Source organism: Pelodiscus sinensis, chromosome 8 (genome assembly GCF_049634645.1).
Source record: "Pelodiscus sinensis isolate JC-2024 chromosome 8, ASM4963464v1, whole genome shotgun sequence".
NCBI classification, from domain to species: Eukaryota; Metazoa; Chordata; order Testudines; family Trionychidae; genus Pelodiscus; species Pelodiscus sinensis.
The window spans coordinates 12,231,785-12,249,463 of NC_134718.1; the positions used below are offsets into that span (position 1 = coordinate 12,231,785).

At 42.1% G+C, this 17,679-nt stretch overlaps 1 long non-coding RNA gene across 1 annotated transcript in view; it reads right to left on the reverse strand.

Moving 5' to 3' along the window:
* The window catches only part of LOC112544318 (uncharacterized), a 119,552-nt gene that overhangs the window by 100,160 nt on the left and 1,713 nt on the right, over nucleotides 1–17,679 (reverse strand). The window contains exon 2 of the long non-coding RNA XR_012905554.1: nucleotides 9,408–9,527. This is a non-coding gene — a long non-coding RNA (uncharacterized LOC112544318). The remainder of the gene's footprint in view (nucleotides 1–9,407; nucleotides 9,528–17,679) is intronic.

Sequence of the window (17,679 nt, forward strand, 5' to 3'; positions counted from 1 at the left end):
CAAAATCTTAATTTTGCAAAAAATTCCAAGATTGTAATTTTCTGGGATGACATAAAACAAAATCTTGGAATTTCTCACGAGATAAAGGCTGTTTTTGACCAGTTATTACATGTAGGGAAAAAAATTGCAAAGGTTGTATGGGCTTGTGGGCAGGGCACTAGACTGCAAGTCGGGAGTCCTGCTACAGACTTGTGTAACTTTGGGCAACTAATTTCATCTTTATGTGCCTCTGTTTCCCTTCCAATCTTTTCTCTGAATTATTTAAATTGCAAATAAGATTAGCCCCTAACAGCTGTCATAATCTACAATTTTAGGGCCTCACTCTATTAATATAGTCAAGATATATTGGTATTATTTATTTTAATGCATCTGTTTCTGATAGTAGATACTAATATAGCATGTGGTATTGACAAGCCTGTTGTGATTTCATCAGGTATCTTTATATAAGCAAGCTGAGACTGGGTCAGTAGAGTTGTTGGATGAGATATATGGAAAAAAAACAGGTGCAGCAAGAAGTATTGCAATAGATAGCACATGTGCATTTGAGTCAGTGTAGAGTAATAATGTCCCTGTATGGAGCTGCAGGGCAATGTGATGCTGGCTATGTCATCCTGTGGGATGGAAAACTGAGCCTTTACTCCTTCTGTAACTACTTTTGTAAGAGTCTTGAGCCAATTCTATTTGGATTAACTATGTTCTGACTCCTGTCTCCCAAATTCCCCTCTTGCTTCAGAAACTGGAGACGGCAACGTTCATATCCTGTTCCAGAATTAGTGTAGCTTGTTCTGTCATATTGGTAGTTGCTTCTTGCATCCAAGGTACTTGTCAGATCGATAAGGTGCATTAATCCTGATAGATGCAGGGGTGTTAGTTCAATAACGCAGGGATTCCCAAATGGTTTCACACAATGGAGCTTCATCATAATAGGGTCCATCTCATGGGCCTTCTTGTTCACAATTGTGCAGATGCTTCTTCTCCCACAAGTAATAATGGAACGCGTTGATTTATAATGAGAGGTAGGTGTTAACATGTATTTGCCAACCTCACTGGGCAGCTATCTGCATCTTTAGCCAATGAAGAACCCTTTTTAAAAACAGGCCTATTGTGACCAAACAGCTCATTGTGGACTGCCAATAACTGCTCCAGAGACCACGTATTCCACAGACCACCATTTGGGAAGCAACCCTGTAAGACATTCTCGGGCTAGCTAAAGGCAGTACATAAAATGATACATAGTGCAGGTTGAGTAATAAATTCCATTCATACATCATCATTCAGCACACTTGAAACCGAGCTGCCTCATCATGGTAAAAAACAGGAGGAGGAGGTTTTTCTCGTCTGACTTTTGCAGGTAATTAATATGAGGTCATGTGAGGCACACCTTTCTGAATAGTGTGTGACTAGGAGAAGATTTCCAAGGGGAAGCTGAGGAATAGACCTACAAATCAGGGAAAATATTTATTAGTGTTTCTTTCAATCGGTAAGTGCAGGTGTGTCCCATTTCATGCTCTGGGGGCTCTTACGTAGTTTAATTTCACAATCTCGTAATGGACTGCTATTTCACCCTCTTTTCCCATGCTAAGCCTACTAAAAAGTACACTCCAGATAATAAAAGTTCAGGCTAAGAGACATAAGTACCACACCCGCTCTCATCCCACCCTCCTCAAAACATTGAGAGAAAAAAGACCTTTTTAGTATGCCCATGTGCCATGGTGTCCAACACACTAACCACTAACAACGTGTGGTTATTTGGCCAGTTGAGTGTCGCTAGTTCACTATAGTAGTAGCCATTATAGTGGTGACTGCTTCAGAACTGGTTGGCACCATGGCCCTAGTGGGTTACAGTTTGAAGATCTGGCAGATTAAGGGTGAAAGAAGGGATCATTGCAAAGCTGAGAATCTTTTGATGATAATGTCCTGCCAACAGCCAACTCCCTTTCAAACTTGCTGACACCTCGACTCTGTTTCTGAGGTCCCAAGCCAAAAGCTAAAACTAGCATGTTGGAAACCTACTGCCCAGCGGTGCAGATCCTAGGTCATAGGAATAAATATGCTTCTCACGTGAAACGGTGCTCGGTGCTTGATAAACAGATCTCTGCAGCCTGCTTTAAGATTCTTTTCTGTGGAGTCTCAATGTGTGTAGGCCAAGATAGAGCCCATCGCAGCAATCTCACTTCAGTGTGCCAAAGTCATGGATAATTAAGGCTAGTTCCACATCATAGAAAAATTGTCACGCTCCTGCAATCACCCACTAGTGAAAGAAAGAGCTCTTGGACACATCTGCTACTTGGAATGGCCCAAGATCTCTTAGTCTACTTAACATATATATTTGCATTATAAAAGAGCAGGTGGACTCTGTATTAGGAGTGCCAATAAAGCTCAACATTGGCAAGGGAAAAGTAATGCACGCTGGGGAGAGGAAAGAGCCAATTTTATACAAGCAACAAACTTTAAACTCTAAACAAGCTATTACCACCCAAGAAAGAGGTTATCTTGATATTTTCATTTAATACCAGGCACGCACATTTATTCAACTTGATATTCAGACTTTTAGCATATAAGCACTTATAAAATTTGTCACTGTCCACCTTCGTGTAATATAATTGAGACCATATCTACACTTGTGGGAAGATTGCTGCAGCAGTTGGTCGTCTGGTGTTCAATGTAGCAGGTCTTGTAAAGACCCTCTATATCGAAAGCTGAGGGTGCCCCCATCAACCACAATATTCCTTGCTATCGCAAGGAGTAAGGGAAGTTGATGGTAGCATTTCTCCCTTCCACCTCCTGCTGTGGGAATAGCGCCCAAGTTCAGCTTAAGGCACGTCAACTCCAGCTACATAAGTGTCTACCTTAAGCCAACCTTTCCCTGTAGTGTAGACTAGACTGAGACTTTCATTTGACTATTTCTCTTTGTGATTCCCTGATGGGAGCTATGTTAGCTATCTGTTCTTACCTGTACTTTAATCAACTTCTATTTTTCTTTCTTTACTATCATACGGTATGTCTACACTAGCCCCCTAGATCGATCTAGGGAGGCTAATGAGGGCGACCGGAATTGCAAATCAGCCCGGGATTTAAATATCCCACGTTTGATTTTCATGTTCCCAGCCGGTCGCCATTTTAGAAATTGACTAGCCCGAAGTAACTGCCCGCGTCTACACGCGGCAGTGAAATGGGATTCCGGAATAAAGCCCCTAAATCAAATTAGGTAGTAAACCTCATTCCATGAGGAATATAGAGTTTTCCCTTTAATATAGATCCTCCCCTAGGCAATGTCTTTGAGCTATGTGCTCCTTTGCACTGGTTGGCATTCCCCTAGCCCTTAGTTCAAAAATGCCTAAATGACCCTTTAAATATTGCATGGCAGCAATCTGGTTCCTTTTTGGTTTATATTGAGCCCATCTCTCCTCCTTTTCAAAGAGATTCTCCAGGTCCTAATAAACCTAAATTCCTCTTCCCAACATCATAGGCTCATCTATGCATTGAAATTTTGTCTAACTGGCCCAGCACAGAAACTGTAAGCAATTCAGAGAATAGTACCATGGAGAGCCTGGACTTTAATTTTTTACCTAACAGTCTACATTTGGCCTCCAGAGCCTCTCACTTATCCTTCTCTATGTCATCAGTACAAGTGCCACAACCACTAGTTCCTACAAAACATAAATCAAGCAAGATGTCTTGATGTGTCCATCATACAGATGATGGAGGCCTATAAATTGGGCATGGCGTGGAAAAAATTATCAGAAAAAACGATTATTTACCTTTTCACACAATAAAAATCCCAGGGGTTGCCCAATGAAATTAATAGGCAGCAGGTTAACATCAACAAAAGGAAGTATTTTTTCATACAACATACAACTAACCTATTGAACTCATTGCCTTAGGATGTTGTAATGGCCAAAAAGCATAACTGGGTACAGAAAATAAATGAGTAAATTCATGGAGGCTAGTCTATCAGTGGCTATTAACCAAGATGGCTAGTGATTTAACCACATCCTCATTACCCTAATTCTCTGACCACCACAAGTAGGAAGTGGAAGACAGAAATGGATCATTCCATATTGTCGTGTTCTATTCAATCCTGAACCTCTGGTATAGGCCACCAGTGGAGACGCTATACGGGGCAAGACTGACCACGGTCTGACCCAATACCCAGCTCCCATTTTCTTAACTTTGTTGATATTTGTGCATCCAACCTCCCCACATTTCTTCGGGCTTAGTTGTACCAAGTTGAAGCCAGCTAGCTCTTGTCTAAGCTCCCACATTCATTTAGCTACTGTATCTGGGTTAGGAAGAACCTTCAGTGAATGAATCAAAATCGTAAAAAAAAATCCAGTTTGACTTGAACCAAAACCATCTTTTCTTCCTCCCCCCCCAAAAATACCAACAACTTAATTTCAAATTTACCAAAATGCTTTAGATGGATACAAAATTATTTATTTTTTTACAGTTTTTCAATTTGTTTTGAGTCAGCCCATCTATTTGTCAAAAAATTCACTCGATTGTATTCATTACAATCTTCCATATCAGGAAATCCTTTTTACTTGTTCAGTCATTACCAAGAATGCATGGCCTTTCAGTTGAGACATGTCTTCTCTTCATTTGCATCTTTAGAGAAGACAGTAGATGATGTGGTGATAAGTAACCAACTGTACTCATCCACTACCTCATAGGACAGCAGCCTCAGTTGATGCATCACTTTATGTGAGCAAGATAAATAGTTTCTTAGCCAAATCCATTTTTTAGATGTTAACTAAAATGCCATCATCTAATGTTCCCCAAATAACTCAAGATATTCTCAGCAGATCCAGTTCTAAGTCTGGATCTAGATTTGATATTTCTCAAGGTTCCAGCAGGGTTCATATACTTGTTCCAGGTAGGAGTCATCTCTAATTTTTATCTCTAAATTCTAAGCATGCAGTTATGGGGCTCCCCGCTAGTCTTGGGTTCAGTTGCCCTGAGAAAGATGCATCTCACATACATCAAATTGTACTATAGATCTTGTTTCAATTTTGTGTATGAAATATTTGTTTTAATCTTGCAAAGCAACAGAATTTACAATGGGCAGTCTTCAATAATTGATTTTCACACCAGAATTTTATCAGCGCATTCCCAAGGTTTACATCATTATATTTTGCTAAAACTATGTTATACTAAGTAACATCAGGTTCTCAGTCTTCATTAAGACATGCAATTATTGTATAAGCAGGGATGGTCAGTTTTAGTGGCTCTTTTGTAGTTCTTTTAACTTCGAAAAATAGTTATCAAGTCACTATGGGTACATCTAGACTACATGCCTCTGTCGCCAGAGGCATGTAGATTAGGCTACCCGACAGAGTAAAATGAAGCGGCGATTTAAATAATCGCCGCTTCATTTAAATTTACATGGCTGCCGCTTTGAGCCGACAAACAGCTGATCAGCTGTTTGTCGGCTCAGCGCGATAGTCTGGACGCTCCCCTGCCGACATCAAAGGGAGCTGTCGACAACCCAGGTATGCCTCATCCCAGGAGGCATACCTGGGTTGTCGACAGCTCCCTTTGATGTCGGCAGGGGAGCGTCCAGACTATCGCGCTGAGCCGACAAACAGCTGATCAGCTGTTTGTCGGCTCAAAGCGGCAGCCATGTAAATTTAAATGAAGCGGCGATTATTTAAATCGCCGCTTCATTTTACTCTGTCGGGTAGCCTAATCTACATGCCTCTGGCGACAGAGGCATGTAGTCTAGACGTACCCATTATGTTATAAATGTAACTTAGTGTGGCTCCACTGTACGGCAAGAATGTTGTGCATTTTCTCGGTTGTTGCAGTAACTCTTATGTTCATAGTGTGTTGAAGCACAGTACAGGACTATTACTGAAGTTGGGGGCCCTTGTGTTAAGCACTGTAGGCTGAGTAAATACAGGGGCTGTGTCTAGACTGGCCACTTTTTCTGGAAAAGCAGTTGCTTTTCCGGAAAAACTTGCCAGCTGTCTACACTGGCCACTTGAATTTCCGCAAAAGCACTGACGATCTCATGTAAGATTGTCAGTGCTTTTGCGGAAATACTATGCTGCTCCCGTTCGGGCAAAAATCTTTTTCCGAAAAACTTTGGCGCAAAAGGGCCAGTGTAGACAGCAGAGATCTGTTTTCTGAAAAAAAGCCCCGACTGCAAAAATGGCGATTGGGGCTTTTTTGCGGAAAAGCACGTCTAGATTGGCCATGGCCGCTTTTCCGCAAAAAGTGCTTTTGCGAAAAAGCGTCCTGCCAATCTAGACGCGCTTTTCCAAAAATGCTTTTTAATGGAAAACTTTTCCGTTAAAAGCATTTCCGGAAAATCATGCCAGTGTAGACGTAGCCAGGGTGAAATACCAGTTCCTTTAAAAATCAATGGCAAAACTCCCCTTGATTTCAATAGGTCCCATAGTGAGAGGCAGTCCCCATGCTGAAATGTGTAAATTCTACCTAGACGAGTGAGGCAAAGTGAAGAACTGGGTAAGGAGAGATTAAGTGAATTGTCCCAACATTGAGAGATCCGGCAAGTGAGGCAGTATCTTTTACTGGGCAAATTTTTGTTGGTGAGAAAGACAAGCTTTTGAGCTTGTCACTGGCAGTGTCAGGAACAGAACCCAGATCTCCTTTATCAGTCCCGTGCCCTGTCTGCTTGACTCTGCTGCCACTTCTAAGCCCCTGCAGAGACGAACTCCTGAGATCTCTTCCGGGCTCCTGCATTTACCCCCTCTGTGGCTTTGAGCAAATCACTTAATCTCTCGGCCAGCTGTAAAATGGGGATCATATTTACTGGCCTAACACACCAGGGTAATGAGCCTGCAATTTGTAAAGCACTGTAAAAACCGATATTATTATTACTGTATGAAAACCTGGAAAAACCCCGTGCACACCTCGAGTGCTACATGTTTTTAGCTTGTGGGATTTTCTTTTAATAGGGCTTATCCATTAAGTCTATTCATGAACCCTTTCACTGAGGCCTTCCTGTTGGTTTCTTATGCTGTTTATATAATTTTTATTGTCTTTCGTGGAACAGAGGCGTGGGACTAACTAGAAATCTCTGATTTGCTAAATGGGCGGCTTTTTTGTTTTGTTTTATTGTGCTTTTTTATTTCAAAAAATAGTTTGTTCAATACACACCTTTCCTCTTTTCTCAAGGGAACACACTTTTCTGGCTGGGCCACAGAGGCGGGAAATATCAGAGGTCTCAGCCTTTAAAGGAGAGTAGCCTTTTAGATGAGTATGTAATGACGCTAATTTCCTCAATGGGCAACTGAATTTTAAGTGACTTTAAAGTAACTATTTACTATCCCATCTCGGAAGCAGAATGTGTGTGAACACAGGATGGGCCAGTCAGTAGAACAGGCATCGGGGGCTCCTCCCAGGTTCTAATATTCCCTCCCCCCACCAAAGACACTTTCTGTGATTTGGGGAAAGTCACTTAAGTCACAAAGGTGCAAGTAAGGCTCCCTCCACCTTATGACCTACCACCTTGTGCCGGGATAGACACAATCCCATTGAATGGTTGGAATTTCTAGCGCTTCGATAAAATTCCTTTATAACTCTGCTGACTTATCTTTCTGGTCTTGTAACCCAGCCTTCTCATTCCACTTCTAATCACTGCAGGTGCAGAGGGCACCGGTTACGCTGATTTTCTTAGCCAAGTCCTGTGGCGTTTCAGTAATGTGGATGAATGTCTTCAAGCAACTAGACTTGACACCGTCCCCAAACACCTCTCACTTCTGAATGAGCTCAGCTAGTGTTAAACCTCAGCGTAAACCTTAGCTGGGACCTAAGATAATCTTTTGACAGTGGGTTTCCGGAGGAATTTCAAATCTTTACCAGAGCGTGAGCTGTTTGTAACTAGCTCCTCGGTTCATAAGATTTTTAACTCTGCCTGCTACACAACGATAAACATAATGATCCCAAGTGACTGGAGAGTTTTATTATTTTAATACAGCTGGAAAAAATAACAGTTTATGAGAAACATCCAAATCGGAATAGTCACTAAAGGAGGAGGCATGATTTCAGGGTTAAAACACAGGCTTGGGAATGAGACCTGCCCGCTCTACAGACTTTCCAGTATACTTCCAATGATGTGTCTCTGTTCCCATGTGTAAATGGGAGGTGATGATACTTCCTTTCTCCCACCTTTCATCTCTCTTGTCTGTTTAAACCAGAAGCTCTTCGGGGCAGGAACTATTTCTTATTCTATTCTCTGTGAGGACAGTGTCTAACACAATAGGGTCCCAATCCAGAGGCTACAGTGATACAAGTAACATAACAGCAAAAAGAGCTTCGTTTCTTTTGAGATCACCAATGAGTAACCTTGTGTTATCAATTAGATGAAATAAAATCAGGGATGAGAGAGAACCAAACGATAGGATTAAAAAGATAATACTAATCTGCTTCAGTTACTGTGAAAGAGGTACTTTCTGGAGAAAGGGGTAAACAGCGAGGTGGCAAAATTTGCAGATGATACTAAACTGTTCAAGATAGTCAAGTCTAAAGCAGACTGAAAAACTTCAAAAGGATCTCACAGAACTAGATGACTGGACAACAAAATGGCAGATAAAATTCAGTATTGATAAATACCAAGTAATACACATTGGAATATAAATCTACGTCTACATTCTGAATACTGTGTGCAAATGTGGTGGCCTCATCTCAAAACGGATATCTTAACATTGGAAAAAGTTTAGACAATGGAAACAAAAATGATTAAGGCTTTGGAATGAGGAGGAAAGGTTAAAAAGACTGGGACTTTTCAGCTTGGAAAAGAGATGACTAAACGGGGATATAGTAGAGGTCTATAAAATCACGATTGGTATAGAAAAGTGAATAAAGAATTATTTATTCACTCCCATAATACAAGAACGAGGGGTCACCAAATGAAATTAATAGGTAGCAGGTTTAAAACAAACAAACTGAAGTATTTCTTCACACGACGTACAGTCAACCTGTGGAACTTCTTGCCGGAGGATGTTGTGAAGTCTAAGACTTAGAGTTCAAAAAAAAGTTGATAAATTCATGGAGGCTAGGTCCATCAATGGCTATTAGCCAGGATGGGCAGCAATGGTATCCCAAGCTTCTGTTGGTCAGAAGCTGGAACTGGGTGTCAGGGGGGGATGAATTACTTGATTCTCTGTTCATTCTCTGTGGGGCACCTGGCATTGGCCGTTGTCAGAAAACAGGATACCATGCTAGATGGACCTTTGGTCTGATGTAGTATAGCCCTTCTTGAAAAGCATCTTCTGTCTAGTGCTAATTATAAGAGACTTAAGTGTCTAGTTTGCTTTGTCACATATGTGGTTCATACCTCAGAACTTTCTCAGAGCATGCCATGTTGTCTCAGCCACCCAACCGCTTTTACAATTCTTCCAGCTTTGAGATAAAGATGAAAGCCTTTACAGTAGGCTTACCTCAGCCAGCTGTTGAGGCGTCTTCTCATCCTCTGATGTAACAAGTTGTCCACGTGATGCTGCTTTTTTCAGGTATCCTTTCCAAATATCCAACTGTCTACTTGCCATGTCCACTGTGCACTGAAATCAAATGGTCATTTATAAGTCTTCATTAGCTGAATAGGTCACATGACTCGTCATTAAAGGATACATGGTAGAAGGGAAGAAAATCCCTGCTGCATTTTATGCCGCATGACACCAGTATGATTGTGCTTTTAAAGGCATGTGGTGCCTCTTTGGAGCTCCTTTTGGTGTGAAATCCAACTAACTGAAATCCAAACATCCATTTTCTTTTAGGTGATGAATAACATTTCAAGCTCATGCCTCTCCCAAGACCTTCTCTACACCTCCGCCCTCTTACCCTCACCCGTCTGAGACATGCCATTTATTCTTTTTATTAGGGTTGTACCTAAATGCCATGGCACAAGGTGGTGTGTCCCCACTAACAGAGAGTGGGGCTCAAACCCTGTTTCGTGGCCCCTTTAAGGAAACAGGGCATAGCAGACAAGTTGGGGACAAGGGGACAGATAGTAATCAGGGAGCTGCTTCCAGACCATGATAAAAGCCCAGAGGTTAGCTGAGGCCAGGAAGAGGAGAGCTAGCCCGAAGAATGCTAAGTTGGGAACAATGAGTCAAGGAGGCTCTCTAGGGCAGGAATGAGGGATAGGAAAACCTGCCTGAATTACAGCACAGCCTTAAGAAGGAGGGCTGTGAGGCCCCTCTCAACCAAGGAGAAGAAGTGTGCTAGCCAAAGAACCCCCCCAGAGAGTGGGGCTGAAAGCCAGAGCCTGGCAAGCTGGGGAAGCTGGAATGGGCCCATAAAGAAGAGGGAAATGGAATTTGCTAACCAGGGAGAAGAAATTGTAAGCCCAGGGAGCAGGGCAGGAAGGGCACCTGCAAGAAAGCCTCCTGAGAGGCCAGGGCCTGCCCTGGGACTAGGAGGCTATGTCTACATTGGCGCAAAAACTTGCTGCCTGTCTACATTGGCCGCGAGTTCTTGCGCACGTACACTGACGTTCTAATGTATGAAATCAGTGCTTCTTGCACAAGAACTCATGCTCCCGCTCAGGAATAAGCCCTCTTGCGCAACTGTTCTTGCACAAGAAGCCAGTGTAGACAGGCAACATGAATTTCTTGCGCAAGAAAGCCCTATGGTTAAAATGGCCATCAGAGCTTTCTTGCGCAAGAGGGCGTCTACACTGGCATGGACGCTCTTGCGCAAAAGCACATTTCTTGCGCAAACGCACATGCCAGTGTAGACGCTCTCTTCTGGAAGAGTTTTTGCACAAGAACTCATCTGCAAAAGAATTTTTGCGCAAGATCATGCCAGTGCAGACGTAGCTGGAGAGTTTCCCTGTGCAGAGAAACTATAGCACAGGTTACGTCTACAATGGCCGCTTCTTACGGAAGAACAACTGTTCTTCCGCAAAAACTTGCCGGCTGTCTACACTGCATGAGCGTTCTTCCAGAAGTAAATTTACAATATAGCATTGTAAAACAGGGCTTCTTCCAGAGGAGTTATTCCTCTCTCCATGAGGAATAAACCCTCTTGCACAAGAGCTCTTCCAGAAAAGAGCAGTGTAGACAGGCAACATGAATTTCTTGCGCAAGAAGCCCCTATGGTTAAAATGGCCATCAGAGCTTTCTTGTGGAAGAGAGCATCTACACTGCCATGGATGCTCATGTGCAAAAGCACATCTCTTGCACAAAAGCACATGGCAGTATAGATGCTCTCTTGTGGAAGAGTTTTTGCACAAGAACTCTTCCGCAAAAGAGTTCTTGCGCAAGAAACTTCCAGTGTAGACATAGCCTATGGGTATCGCACATCTGAAGCCTTGGAAAAAGCAAACTGGAAGCCTCCAGAGGGAAAAGTTTGGGCCTGAAGAAGCCTAGAAAATGAATGTACTTTGGGGTGTAAGTTAGAGGGAGAACCAGGAGGGCTCTAAGCTATGCTATTTCATGAAGGAGTACACAGCAGATGGCCACAGGCCCCAGCCAAAATCAGGGCCCCATTTTCTAGACCCTGTCCAAATGCTGCTTAAGAGGCATTGCCTGCCCTGGGGAGCTTACCAGCTAAAGAATGGGTGGTGGAAAGAGGTGAAGTGACCAGGTAAGTGCAGAGGTGGAAGAGAACCTAGCTCATGCTTCCCAATCTTCAGCCTTATTGATAGACATTGTTTCTACTGTGACCTGTCTATGTTCACTCAAGTGTCCGGTAACACAGTGACACACAATGGAGTGCAATTAGAGTAAAAAACAAAAAGGCACTTGTATTTATGAATAAACACATTAGGATAATAGAGGTCAGACCGTCTTTCCTATATAGATGAGTGAGCCAATTATCTTGGTGTCGCATATAGCTATATTATCTTTTAGAAGTTAGTGTAATCGTCTTTTTAATAGTCTTCCTATTAAATATAGATGAGCTAAGAACAAGGATTAAAATGGTAAATGCTTAGTTGGCTTTATTGTGACAGCCACAAAAATGTTCCAGTTTTGCTTGGGAACCTGGTAGCAATTAGTGTAAAATCAGCTATGTGGCATATTTAATTAGCTGATTTCTTGCAGAAACGGCATTTGTTTGTGCTGTTTAAATGTATGAAAACATGGTATTTTGCTTTAAGGAAAATACACAGAAATGTTCTCCAAATATTTTCTTTAGAAAGTACTGTTTGGTTTGTTTAAATACTTTGTAACATGCACAAACACGTTGGCCATGAAAAATTTTAAACTTCTGGGATACATCTACACTGGCATGATTTTGCGCAAGAACTCTTTTGCGGAAGAGTTCTTGTGCAAAAACTCTTCCAGAAGAAAGCGTCTACACTGGCACGTGCATTTGCGCAAGAGATGTGCTTTTGCACAATGGCATTCATGCCAGTGTAGATGCTCTCTTGCACAAGAAAGCTATGATGGCCATTTTAACCATAGGGCTTTCTTGTGCAAGAAATTCATGTTGCCTGTCTACACTGGCCTCTTGCGCAAGAACAGTTGCACAAGAGGGCTTATTCCTGAGCGGGAGCATCAGAGTTCCTGTGCAAGAAGCACTGATTTCATACATTAGAATGTCAGTGTACTTGTGCAAGAACTCACGGCCAGTGTAGACAGGCAGCAAGTTTTTGCACAAAAGTGGCTGCTTTTGCACAAAATCGCGCCAATGTAAACACAGCCCTGGAGATGCATGTACAAAGTTTATATACAATGGAAGGTGATTTTTATTTCCTAAGTGCAGTATTTCATATAAGCTTCCCTTCCATTCCCCAAAAGATCAGGCATTTTAATAACTGTTGAATCTTTCCATCTACCTGCCTCTCTCACGTGTAACAGATTGTATTTTGGATTGCAGCAGGTTTACTCTATCAGATGTGGTGGTTGGGGAGTGACGGCATGTGTATGCATTTTGAAGAGCTGTCGACCTGGGGGGAACCCTGCAGGGCTGAGACAGGCAGTGTGGCTGGAGGTAGAGTTCATCATTCTGCCACAGATTTTTTGGAGCCGAAGTAATCATTAGCTAACCGTAATTTCCGCCTGCACAGCTGCGCGCAGTTGAGGAAAGGGAATGACAGTTACAGCGTAAGGTTAGTGGGGAAGAAAACACCCAATTAACATACTGGCAAAAGGCACAACTGTAGCAGAACTGTATTTTAAGGGGGAAAAGGATTGTTTGGAGTGTGGCCCATGCTTTAAATAGCCTAAGCAAAAATAGAGCCTTTTCACTCAACAGCTCTTCTTCCAGTGTCCATTCAGAGACAAGTGTGTGTTCTCTCTGTACACTCACAAATGGATTGATCAAAACTCAGTTTTTTGTACTGCACAGCCTGGGAGAGACTGAGATTAATTCCTTTCTGGTACATATGATATAGAAAACATGGAGGTGTTATATACGAAACTCCAAGATGCCGCCTGGGCAGGTTATCTTGTCAGAGTCCTCTTTGTGCATAGGCTATACTATCTGAGCTAGTTTGACTCTCGCTAGCTCAGGTAACAACAGCAGTGAAGACAGCACAACACGGACCCCAGCATGGGTAGTACAAGCTTAGCAGAGACCATGGGGATGTGCTCAGATCACTAGCCTTCTCTGAAGCTGTGATGAATGGGAGGGATAGTTTCCTTTTCTGGACGTTCCAGTCATATAGTCAACTAAAGACTTTTCACAGTGGTTAACTCTTGAGACCTAACCCTAACTGACTTCCCTGTAAGGATTAAAACAATAGACAGTAGGTCCTAGAGAGTCCCCAGGAATGCTAGGGAAGCAGGAAGTGAATTTGAAAGTGAATTATTTTAAGAGGAATAAGGGATCTTTCAGAAAAGGATTTATTTTCCGAAAGATCCCCATCTAGACTGGTGCTTTTTTCCAGCAAAGCTCCGAGCCGGAAAAAAGCGGCAGCCATGTTTATGCAAATGAAGCATGGGGGGATTTAAATCCCCCCTTCATTTGCAATTGCGATGTGTCTAATCTGCATCCCTTTTACGGAAAAGGGATGCAGTCTAGACACAGCCTCTGTGTTTTAATTTTTTTTTTCAATTGCTCGGTAACACCTAGCAGCCAAGTAGTGTTTCAGCAAGAGTGTTTACTTTGTTTTGTTAATAAATATCACCCTTTTAAGACTATGAGCTGGTTCTTGTGTCCGAGAAGGTAAGAGGTTCTGTGTGCATGTGCTTATGACTGCAAAACCAACTATTAAAGCGAGTACTATTTTTCAAGCTCTCTCCAGAGGGAGTGTTAAAAAAGTTTGAGGGTCCCCTATGGCAAGGAATTCCCAAATGCACCTTCTTGGGGCCTCAAAGAGGCTTTTGCATATGGGTGGTGGCAGCAACACCAATTTAAGGCCAGGGAATCTGTAACCTTGTGGAGTTTTAACACATGCCTTTAGTGGCAAACAGCCTTGACAGAAGTCCACTCTGTCTTCCCGCACTGTGTTACACAAGCTGAATTCAAGCAAGGTTGGATAGGCCAGCCCATGCACAGCTTTTGCTGTGTAACTCTACCCCAAGGGAAAAAATGGCCTAACAGAAATTATTCAGATTAGGGATAAGGAGAAATTCTGCTTTGGTGAAGCTTGGAGCTTTGCTATACTAAAAGACTGGACTGCAGACCCAGTTCTAAGTGTCAGAGGCGTAGCCATAGTAGTCTGTTTCAGCCAAAACAATGAGTCCTGTGGCACCTTAAAGACCAACACATTTATTTGGGCATCAGCTTTCATGGGCTGGAGTCCACTTTGTCTGATGCATAAAGCGGAATCTTCAGTTTGGTAGGGATATGTGCAAAGATGGGAGTGTTGTATGTGTACATATTCCTATCAAACACAGGATTCCACTTCATGAATCTGACGACGTGGGCTCCAGCCCATGAAAGCTTAGACCCATTTATGTTGGAAGATAGATGAAAAATCAGTACCAATGTGAAGAGCGTCCAAACCCCCAACTCGCAGCCCCATCAGCTTTGACGAGGGAATTCTCCATGAGCATGATGGCAACAGATTTCCCTGGTTGTTATAATAGAGTAATGTAGCAAGCGGCTAGGTGTTTGGGGAAGGAGAGATTGGCAAAAAAGTGCAAGTAACAGGCTAGATCACTCTCTAGTGAAATGCTGTTGGGCCCATGCAGGTCACTGCACTGAAGATGTACCCATATGCCCTAAATAAGCTATGACACGATTATATTTTAATTATTTTTTTAAATTAAAGCAGAAATCTGCAATCATACAACATTGTGCCATGTAATATCATAACAATGTAAGAACGGCCATGCTGGATCAGACCAAAAATCCATCTAGCCCACTGTCCTGTCTTCTGACAGCGGCCATTGCCCCAGAGGGAATGAACAGAACAGGGAACACTTGGGCTGTGTTTAGACTGGCCAGTTTTTCCAGAAAATCAGCCGCTTTTCCGTAAAAACTTGCCAGCTGTCTACACTGGCCGCTTGAATTTCTGCAAAAGCACTGACTTCCTACTGTAAGAAATCAGTGCTTCTTGCGGAAATACTATGCTGCTCCCGTTCGGGCAAAAGTCCCTTTTGTGCAAAACTTTTGCACAAAAGGACCAGTGTAGACAGCTGAGATTTGTTTTCCGCAAAAAAGCCCCGATCGCGAAAATGGCAATCGGGGCTTTTTTGCGGAAAAGCGCGTCTAGATTGGCCACGGACACTTTTCCGCAAAAAGTGCTTTTGTGGAAAAGCTCCCGTGCCAATCTAGACACTCTGTTCCGAAAATGCTTTTAACGGAAAACTTTTCCGTTAAAAGCATTTGCGGAAAATCATGCCAGTCTAGATGTAGCCTTGGTGTATTCTGATGCCTGCATCCATAGCAGAGACAGGTGTGGCAACAGTACAGAACGCATCAGACCCAGGTTCGGAAAAGGAAATGTTTCAACTATCTGAAAACTCCAGTGACTAGTTTTGTGAGTAAACATGGCTTGAAGGGGTGTTGCATTAGACATTCAGTAGCTCATAGTTACATAACAGCTCATAGTTACACTTCGTTATTCACGTGATATATTTATACAAGATATTCTACAGCCCTTCTAAGAGTCATTACTGTTGTACAAGTAGTTTACATGTATTGTCATTGTATTCAGTGATAGTAAGAAGATAATTATGTGCTTTAGACTTGTGGCTCCAGCTGAGCAGATAACATTAAAAAGTTCTATATTTAGGGGCCAGGAGTCTTCTTATATGCATAATTTCATAACATAGCAGATGGAAAAGCTTTTCTCAAATACGTCCATTCTACAAATAAAAAGATTCTGATGTGTTGCACATATTTCCCAGTCATTCCCAAACAGTATTAGTTCAAGTACTGTACATAGTTGCCTTTTGCCTCTATAAAACCACAGTACTCCCACATCTTGAATACTGCGTGCAGATGTGGTCGCCTCTTCTCAAAAAAAGATATATTGGCATTGGAAAAGGTTCAGAAAAGGGCAACAAAAATGATTAGGGGTTTGGAACGGGTCCCGTTTGAAGAGAGATTAAAAAGACTTAGACTTTTCAGCTTAGAAAAGAGGAGACTAAGGGTATGGCTAGACTGCAGGGGGGTTTTGGGATACCACAGGTATCCTGAAAAAAATCCGTGGCGTCCAGGGAAAGCGTTTTCTCTTCTGCTTTTTTTTGTGGAAGAGCAAACGCGCTCTTTTGGAAGCCCCTGTATTCCTCGTTCCACGAGGAAGAAGGGGACTTTCGAAATAGGGGTTTTTTTTCCTAAATTTGGCCCAGTCTAGATGGGTCAAATTTTGGAAAGGCCTCTTCCAACAAAAGTATCAGAAAAAGATACGCAAAATGAGGAGCACATTTGCATATCTTTTTCCGATAGATCCTAGCAGTCTAGACATACCCTAAGCAGGGATATGATAGAAGTCTATAAAATCATGACTGGCATGGAAAAAGTAAATTAGGAAAAATTATTTACTTGTTCTCATAATATAGCAACTAGGGGATACTAATTGAAATTAATAGGTAGCAAGTTTAAAATGAACAAAAGGAAGTTTTTCTTCACGCAGTGCACAGTCAATAGATGCAGCGGGGGGAGGGGAGCGACTAGTCGAGTAGTCACTTGAGTAATCAGCTCCTCAACTAGTCGCTTAAATCCCTAGTCCAAGGCAGACTGTGAAGTGTTACAAAGGAATCTCACAAAACTGGATGATTGGACAACAAAAGGACAGATGAAATTCCATGTTGATAAATGCAAAATAATGCACACTGGAAAGGGATAAAGCAGAACATATCATAATGCCACTATATAACTCTATAGTATGAGCACACTTTGAATGTTTTGAAAAAGAGGAAGAGGAAGAGGGGGGTGCTTGGGTTGGCAGCGATGGGGGAGAGATAGGAATGATTTACTGAAGACTGCATCCTTCTACCAATGAGAATTATTGCAAGTGTTGCCTTTGATTTCAGTAGAGTGCAGCAGAGTTCCAAGAAAATTGGCTATAGCAGGAGATTTTTGAAAATGTTGGCAAATGAACAGAATAAGGAAACTCAATACTTCTAAAGTAATATCGGAAATTTGTTTTAGTAATATAGTTAGTCATACAAGTTGAATTTCTGTGATCTGGGACTTTCTGGTTTGGCAGTTGTTAATGGCAATTGTTAATTTTGTTAATCTTACTAAACAGAAACACAACTTTCCTTTATAAACCAGTATAACTTGGCACATCATGACAGTAGTATTGTAATAGTCTCTTAGATAACATCAGGAAGTCTCCAGAATTAGGAAAGAACTTTAGTATCCTGG